The sequence below is a fragment of the Rattus norvegicus genome, chromosome 11 (assembly GCF_021556685.1).
Source record: "Rattus norvegicus strain SHRSP/BbbUtx chromosome 11, alternate assembly SHRSP_T2T, whole genome shotgun sequence".
Taxonomy (NCBI): domain Eukaryota; kingdom Metazoa; phylum Chordata; class Mammalia; order Rodentia; family Muridae; genus Rattus; species Rattus norvegicus.
The window spans coordinates 44,331,003-44,339,014 of record NC_141544.1 but is presented as its reverse complement, the minus strand read 5'-3'; the positions used below and the strand labels follow the sequence as shown (position 1 = coordinate 44,339,014).

The window sequence follows — 8,012 nt, the reverse complement described above, 5'->3', positions numbered from 1 at the left end:
TCTGCTTCCCCAAACCCTATAAAAGCCCCATGCTGGAGCTGTTGGGCGCGCAAGTCCTCCGAAGAGACTGTGTGCCCGCAGGTACCTGTGTTTTCCAATAAACCCTCTTGCTGATTGCATCCGAGTGGCCTCGGCTCGGTCATTGGGCGCTTGGGGGTCTCCTCCTGAGGGAAAGGTCCTCTCCGGAGGTCTTTTCAAGCCCACAGCAAGTAACTACGACTTGCCTCGTGCTCTAGCAGGAGCCTGGTTGTGAGAGCTGCAGATGGTTTCTGACTTTCTGCAGTTGCCTGACGTTTGGGATTCTGGGAGGGTTGGTGGGTTGGTGGTGGCTGAGGTTTGTTAAGTAGTTGTGTGCAAAGAAGAGACGGTGACTATCGTTTTTCTGCTTAGAACGGCCCAGGTGAGACGTGGTTCTCCCATACACCTGGAGGATATCGGGGGCCTGTGGAAAAAAATGTCAGTCCTCAGCCTCAGGTGGGCTGCAGTTTAGGGCCTGCACTCACATCTAATCTCTGCCCAGCACCTCTCTCATCTTCTTTTCATTTTTAAGATTTATTTATTTTATGTATGTGGGTACGCTGTCTCTGTCGTCAGACACACCAGAAGAAGGCATCGGATCTCATTACAGATGGTTGGGAGCCACCATGTGGTTGCTGGGAGTTAAATCAGGACCTGTGGAAGAGCAGTCAGCGCTCTTAACCGCTGAGCCATCTCTCCAGCCCCACTTTTCTCATTTCCAACAGGTGTTCCCCGACCCAGTTTCTACTCTCTTAAAAGAGCAATTCACAGGTTAGGTCTCAGCAAACCGCAGGGTTCCAGGGTATCCGTCCTTCCATCTTCTAGTGGGAAGACTCTTCCTCTAAAGGGTGGTTCCCCTTCTCCCACCACTTCCTCGCCATTGGTTCTCACGGACCAATCAGCCTTCTCTAACTTCCCAGCTGAAAGGGAAGCATTTTCCCCAGTCCTTCCAGAGGTCCTTCTTTCTATCCTTCGTCAGCGGATGAGCTACAATTGTTCAAAACTCTCTGTTTTCTTTTTTAAAAAGATGTATGTGTATAAGTGTTTTGTCTGCATGTATGTCCGTGCTCCTCATAGGCACCTGGTACCCGAGGAAGTCAGGAGATTGTGTTAGAGCCCCTGAAGCTGGAGTTACAGACGTTTGTGTCTGCTGTGGGTTCTGGGAGACTCTCCGCGAGAGTTACCACCGAGTCAATGTCTGCAGACTTTTTTTTTTTTCTCTTTTCTTTTTTTTTTTTTTCAGAGCTGGGGACTGAACCCAGGGCCTTGCGCTTGCTAGGCAAGCGCTCTACCACTGAGCTAAATCCTCAACCCGTCTGCAGACTTTCTATTTTTATTCTCCAATGTCCCATTTATTCCTTAGCCCCTTAAGTCTGTCTTTCTGTCCCTGCCATTTGCTTGCTTTGTTCTGGGCAAGATAACTAGCCAATCTCTAGTGTTTAAATCCACTAAATTCTTTACAATGTTGTCTCAAAATGTTCTTTTTTAAATTTACATTCAGTGCACCCCCACAGCACGTGCAGCCAGCAGAGAACAACTCATGGAAGTCGGGGTTCCTTTCCGGTAGTTTTCTCCCCCTCGGCACTCTGACTTCTGTTGAGCTAATCTGTGGGAGAGAAAGGGACGCCAAGAGGCTGCTTCCCTTTGCCTCCGGCCTGTATTGTCACAGAAAGTGAACGCAGACTCTGAGGCTGCTTCAGTTTGGCTGGCTGTCCTGACTATTGTGTGGACACCTCTGGCTGGCACCCAGCAGACCCTTTCTATCTGAAGTAGTATAGGAAGTTATTTCATATTAATTTGGTGCCCATGGCTCTTTGTTTGAGCTTGGATCTGTGGGTTTACAATTTCCACAAGCGTAGGAAACCAGCGGCCATTCCTTTTACTGTGGTTTTGGCACCCACTCCTTACTGGGTTCCAACCCTCGGGCACTCCGCCATCTGGAAGCCAATGGGTTCTCCTCACTGTGCCTCAACCTTCCTTCTGTCTTGGGAGCTCTACAGCTGCGCCCTCAAGACCACTGCAGTTTTCTTCTGCCGCGCCTCATAAGAGATCCTGTTCCGATCAAGTTTTTCACCTTACATGTTGTAAGTATTGTACGTTCCATGTTTAAAATTTCAATTTAGTCTTCTTGGTTTCTCTGTCACATTTTAATGTCTTTTTGTTGTCCCCCGCCCCCCACCCCCTACACACAAGGACATGGTTTCTCTGTGTAACCCTGGTTGTCCTGGGACTTGATCTATAGACCAGGCTAGCCTCAAATTCATGAGATCCACCTGCCTCTGCCTCCCGAGTGCTGTGATTAAAGGTGTTCACCACCATGCCCAGCCTTAATATCTTTCCCCCGTTTCTTGAGAACATGAAATATATTTAATAATTATGTTACTTATTTTGTGCATGTGTCATATTCACCCATGTGAGTACCCGTGTTTCAGTGTGTGAGCATAAGTGCATGTTATGGTTCTAGTGTATGTGTGTGTAGATCTAAAGTGGATAACTGTTGGCCTTTGTGCTGGAGGCTTTCCATGGAGATCTCTGGTCTGGCTAGGTGCGTGGATTCAGGAGAAGGGGAGAGAACTCGGGAAGGGAGGGGGACCAGCTTTTGTCACTTCTGCTGCTATGCTGCTAGTGCTGCTCCCCCTCCTTTTCAGCCACTGCCAAAGGATGGGCGGGCTGAGCCAGCAGGGGGACTGACTAGTCGGCTAAGGGATGCAAGGGAGCCATTTCAGGAGAGCAGATCTCTTCCCCAAGCGGCAGCGTTATAGCTCTTACAACAGAATCTCTCGGATGATGGAATAATTCCTGCACACACCTTTATCCTTCTGAACAGGATTCTTCTTCTTCTTCTTCTTCTTTTTTTTTAAATAAGGTCAGAGGCAAGAGCTGGGCTGCTTGATGGGCCTTTTTTTTTTTTTTTTAATTAGTTTATTTATTTTATGTATGTGAGTACACTGTAGCTGACTTCAGACACACCAGAAGAGGACATCAGATCCCATTACAGATGGTTGTGAGCCACCATGTGGTTGCTGGGAATTGAATTCAGGACCTTGGAAGAGCATTCAGTGCTCTTAACCCCTGAGCCATCTCTCCAGCCCCTGAACAGGATTCTTAAATACAGTTTTGGGATGGGTCAAGGTCTGACAGCAGGTACTTCCTATTGGTTTGGCCTGAGAGCTTGGGAAGACCTCGTCTACATATTTGGGGGTGTAGTCCTGCTTCTATGACTGACCTGTCTTGAGCCTACTTGACCTGTGGTCACGTCCTCACCTGTGGAGGAGGGGCTTGGAGCATTGCCCTACGTGACTGGTCTGTCTCAAACCTCTCTACAGGGGGCTGTGGGGGCTGTAGCTACGTAGGAGGAGCCTGATCTCCTAGGAGACTGGGAATGCTCCTGCAGTCCCTCTGGGTCCATGGGGATTCGACCTATCTCAACTAGGAATCAGGGTAGCTTTCACAGTCCGCCGCCCCACAGATAACAGGTCCCTTCTTCCATTAGTCTCTATTTGTGGAGGCGGGTTCCCTTATTTAACCTGGAGCTCTCCAACTAGCGAGCTAACCATTCTCCCTCCCAAGTGCTGGGATACCAGGAGGCCACAGTACCTGCCCAGCATTTATAGGTACTGGGGATTTGGGTTCCGGTCTTCACATTTGCATAGCAAGTGCTCTACCCACTAAGCCACACCTGGCCTTCCAGCTCCATCAACTTTCCCTCAACCCCCACCCAACCTTGGCTTTTTCTTCTTCCCCAGGCCAGGGCTAGACACTCTCTGGACTCAGTGTGGGAGGTTGTGGAGCTCTGATAGGTTACTCCCTTCTCTCTGGAATCACTGTCCCACTTGTCTGGTACCTGAAATCGACTTACCTCTTCCCCTCTTGTCATTCTAAAGCATGTTAGCAGCCGAAGCAAGAGCATGAACCAGGTCTGATTTATTCTGTCATGGCCGAAAGCAGAAGTCTATACTGCTGCTGTTCCTACTACTAGAAATCCCACTTCTCAGAATGACCACGGGCGTCTCACATCCTTGTTCTTTTTAGTTTTTATTTGAGGTTTGTTTCAGGGTGCAGTTAGGTTACATAAGCCTGTCTGTGTTGCTCTGGCTGTCCTGGAACTCTCTGTAGGCCAGGGTGGCTTTGAAACCACAGATCCACCTGCCTCTGCTTCCCAAATGCTGAGATTAAGGGCATGAACCACCACTGCCCAGATGGGATTAGTTCAACTTTTAAGAAGAATAAATGTTACATAGACTTCTTTTTGGTCTAAGAGTACAAACACGATGTCTTAGGGCAGAAGGCAGGGGGCAGAGGACAGAGGACAGAAACAAAGAGTAGTAGCTTCTGGGCACTGCCATTCTTTTGACAGAATTTTTTAAAAAATAATCCTTTAGTTTTTAGGTCTCCTTATCTTGCTCTCCTCTTCCCACCACCTCAGAGCTGAGAGAAATGACTTTTTAAATATAGTTTAGTCACATAGATCCAACAGGGAAGGACCTTTGACAATGAATTTGAAAATGTATTTCCAACGTATGCATTTTTATAATTTAAGTATGCACACTAGTCCATTATCTTTGGCACGCCATAGCTCATGCAAGAATGAGAGTTGAAATGGATCCCTTAAGTAGACATTTTACAGCGTTCTTCAAAAGGCATTTAGCAAATAAAATTCCTAATATTTGTTCCCAGTGCATGTGGGTGGCCACTGGTTTGCAGTCCTCGGGGGGGTTCCAACATACAGGTCCCCTGTGCTCCCCGAAGCACAGCTTGCCAGAGATGCTGGCCTGCTAAGCTGCTTGTGTCATATTCAGTCTCAGGGAGAGGAACTGCTGTCCCCACACCACAGAACAGACAGAGAGAAGCATCCTTCTGCCCAAGTACAGGAGGAAGTCTAGGCTTGAACCTGTACAGGGACCAGTGATGATCTTTTCTGAGCTACTCTACCTGGACGCGAGTGGCCACCTTAAATTTTTCTAAATGAGATGTCTTCATAGAGTTAACCCAAAGGATTAAATTACCCTGGAGATGTAAATCAAGCAACCTAACTCTCAAATCAAAGTTTCCTAACTGGAAAGCATCTTGCAAGATCTCCTTGAGAGATTTTGAGATGCTAGGCCAAGTGGGTGTGGCTTCTGCACCCTCAGGTTGACGTTGTGACTGGCAGGACTTTTCATAACTTTTAGCCCAAGATCAAGGAGATAGATTACTCAGTTCCCTGTTAGGCTTTTCTTCCTGGATCTCAGGTGGCTGCCCTCCTGCTGAACTTCCTCACACGGTGGAGAGAATCCTCTTTCGGTGTCTCTGCTTCCAAGGGTACCTTGGCCACCCTATTTAAGCCCAATAACCTTTTACTAGCTCTGTCAACAAGTCTGGTCATGTTGAGGATTAGGGTTCAGTATACAGATGTGGGATGAGTACAGTTCAGTCAGCAGCATTATTCCCTCATGGTCTGTACGCTCCTGAGACTGATAGACAATGGTTGCACCTTTGGTTTTAGATGAATGAGTTTGTTAGAAAAGCCAAAGTAAACGAATGGATAGAGAGAGGGAGGTGAGGAAGATAGAAAGATGATTGACAGATTGATAGGTGATACATACATACATACATACATACATACATACATACATACAGACAGACAAACAGACATAGCAAGACATCATCTACCCAGGCATTGAAAACATCTGCCAGAAATCATCTTGGCAAAGCTCTTAAAAGCCAGAGTTCTAGAGAGAGTCCCCTTGGGTGAGGCTTCCAAGTAAAAGAGCAAATAGCACCAGGTAGAAATGCCATCATCAAATCAGGCTCCCACAATCTCTGTAGATGTTTTTTTTACATCAAGGAACAGACAATGACGACCTCTGCTGGAAATGGTTCACCCTCTAGCTGCTCTCAAGCACACACTGCTTTAATAACATTTGCAGAACTTCTTGGCTGCTTCAGGAAGAAACCAAAGTAAACTTTTTTTGCCAAAGCAAGGACCGAGTCTTCATTTGGCAATCTGACATTCTAGTCCAGACACTGTTATTTGTCCTTGAATATACCAGTGTGACTGGAGAGCTCTCCATGACTCCTTTGATACCATTACATCCATGTGCATTTGGCTGTAGTTTATAACTTTAGTTAGGGGAAGGCCAGTGACTAAAGAATGAGAGGGAGAAGCACTCTGGGCCAGAGTGCCTGGGTCACATGCTCTGCAGCATTTCCTCAATGTTTTCCACAGGATCCTGAGTTACCAAGTTCAGGAGCTTGCTCCCTGTGTCACCTCCTTTCTCCTGGGGAAAACTCTGTGTCCAACCCTTGAAAGAACCAGAGTTGGGGCCAATCTGGGGCCAGCTGGAAAATTCCCACCACAAACCTCTGAGCGCAAGGACCCCTCCTATCCAGGAAGAAAAAAAAAGCTGGTTTAGTTCCTGGAACAGCTACAAGCCAAACTGTCACACTAAGCTACATGTGGCTTCCAATTGACCCCCGACTTGGGAAAGTCCTGAACAGTACACTGAGTTGATCTGAAAGTTGTTTCACTCCACCAAATGCACATAGTACCCTGCCTAGTTACCATTGAGCAAATTCTGCCCCAATTATTTGAATTCTGCCCCAATTGTTTGCAAGGTACATAACTCCCTGTTAGATCCTGCTCAGGGTCATCTTCCCTTGAAGTGCGAGGACCCTGACATGTCGGAATTAAACTCCTCTTGCTATTGCATCCTCCGTGAGTCTCATTCAAGAAGTCCTGGAAGAGGTTCAACTTGGACCTCACACCCTGACCTCAGGAGCTCTTCTGAAAGGGGGAGGAACAGATTAAATTAATCGAAGTAGGGTCCTAAAGTGACACCTTTGTCCCCACCACCTCACAAAAAGCTCCCCACTCTGTCCTTTTAAAAGGTCAAGAATAGAATTTCGTGAGGAGGCACATACTTCTTCTTCTGCACTTTGACTAAAGTACTTTATCCTGCTCAGAACTTTAGGCTTAGGCTGTGGCAGGTCTGTCTCTAAGGCTGTCAAACCACAAAACCGTAAGGGCAGGTGGCAGGCACCCACATTCCAGCTGCCCTTACACAGCTTCTGCCAAGAGTTTCATATCTACTTATCTCTCCCACATCAGGGCACTTTTTTTTTTTCTTTTTTTCGGAGCTGGGGACCGAACCCAGGGCCTTGCCCTTGCTAGGCAAGCGCTCTACCACTGAGCTAAATCCCCAACCCCAGGGCACTTTTATACTGCAAAAAATAGAGCCACAGTAGCTCTAAAGAGTCAGAACGCACGTTTGTGCTGTGTGTGCTCAGTGACTTCTGCATTCATCAAGGCAATGCTTCTCCAAATCCAGTGTGCCCCAAAATGATTTACACCCGTTAGAACACAGATCCAGGATGTTCTGAGATGGAAACAAACAGCATTTCTAATACATTCCTGATGGTACTTAGTTTGAGAAACATTTAAGGAATTTGATCTTTTGATTACCAGCTTAAGTAATCATAATGTATGTGTGTACACATGCATGTATGCACTCATATGGGTGCCCATGTGTGTTTGGAGGCCAGAAAACAACCTCAAGTGCTATTCCTCAAGAGGCAATGTCTACCTAATTTTCTGAGACAGAGTCTCTCATTGGCCTAGGACTTGTGACCATCCAACAAGACAGAGAAATCTGCCTTTTTCCACTTCCCCAGAGATGAGAAGTCCGACATGTGCTACCTCTCCTGGCTTTTTTTTTGTTTTTAATTTTTTTAAAGTCTTTATTTTATGTATGTGAGTACACTGCCACTGTCTTCAGACACACCAGAAGAGGACATCAGACCTCATTACAGATGGTTGGGAGCCACCATGTGGTTGCTGGGAATTGAACTCAGGACCTCTGGAAGAGCAGTCAGTGCTCTTAACCACTGAGCCATCTCTCTAACCGCTTTTTTTTTCTTAAAATGAACTCTAGAGACCAAGCTGAGACCTTCATGCTTGTACAGAAAGCCCTGTACACACTGAACTATCACCCTAGCCCATGCAACTGTAACTC

At 46.8% G+C, this 8,012-nt stretch overlaps 1 long non-coding RNA gene across 11 annotated transcripts in view; it reads left to right on the top strand.

Annotated features, from left to right (window-relative positions):
• The first annotated feature begins 975 nt into the window (after positions 1 to 975).
• LOC120095616 (uncharacterized) overlaps positions 976 to 8,012 on the top strand; it is a 177,461-nt gene continuing 170,424 nt past the window's right edge. For 8 of the 11 annotated variants that reach the window (XR_015633295.1, XR_015633302.1, XR_015633301.1 and 5 more), the window contains exon 1: positions 1,608 to 2,102. This is a non-coding gene — a long non-coding RNA (uncharacterized LOC120095616). Of the gene's footprint in view, positions 2,103 to 8,012 lie in introns of all 11 variants that reach the window. The other 3 variants (XR_015633299.1, XR_015633292.1, XR_015633300.1) reach the window with 1 other exon arrangement.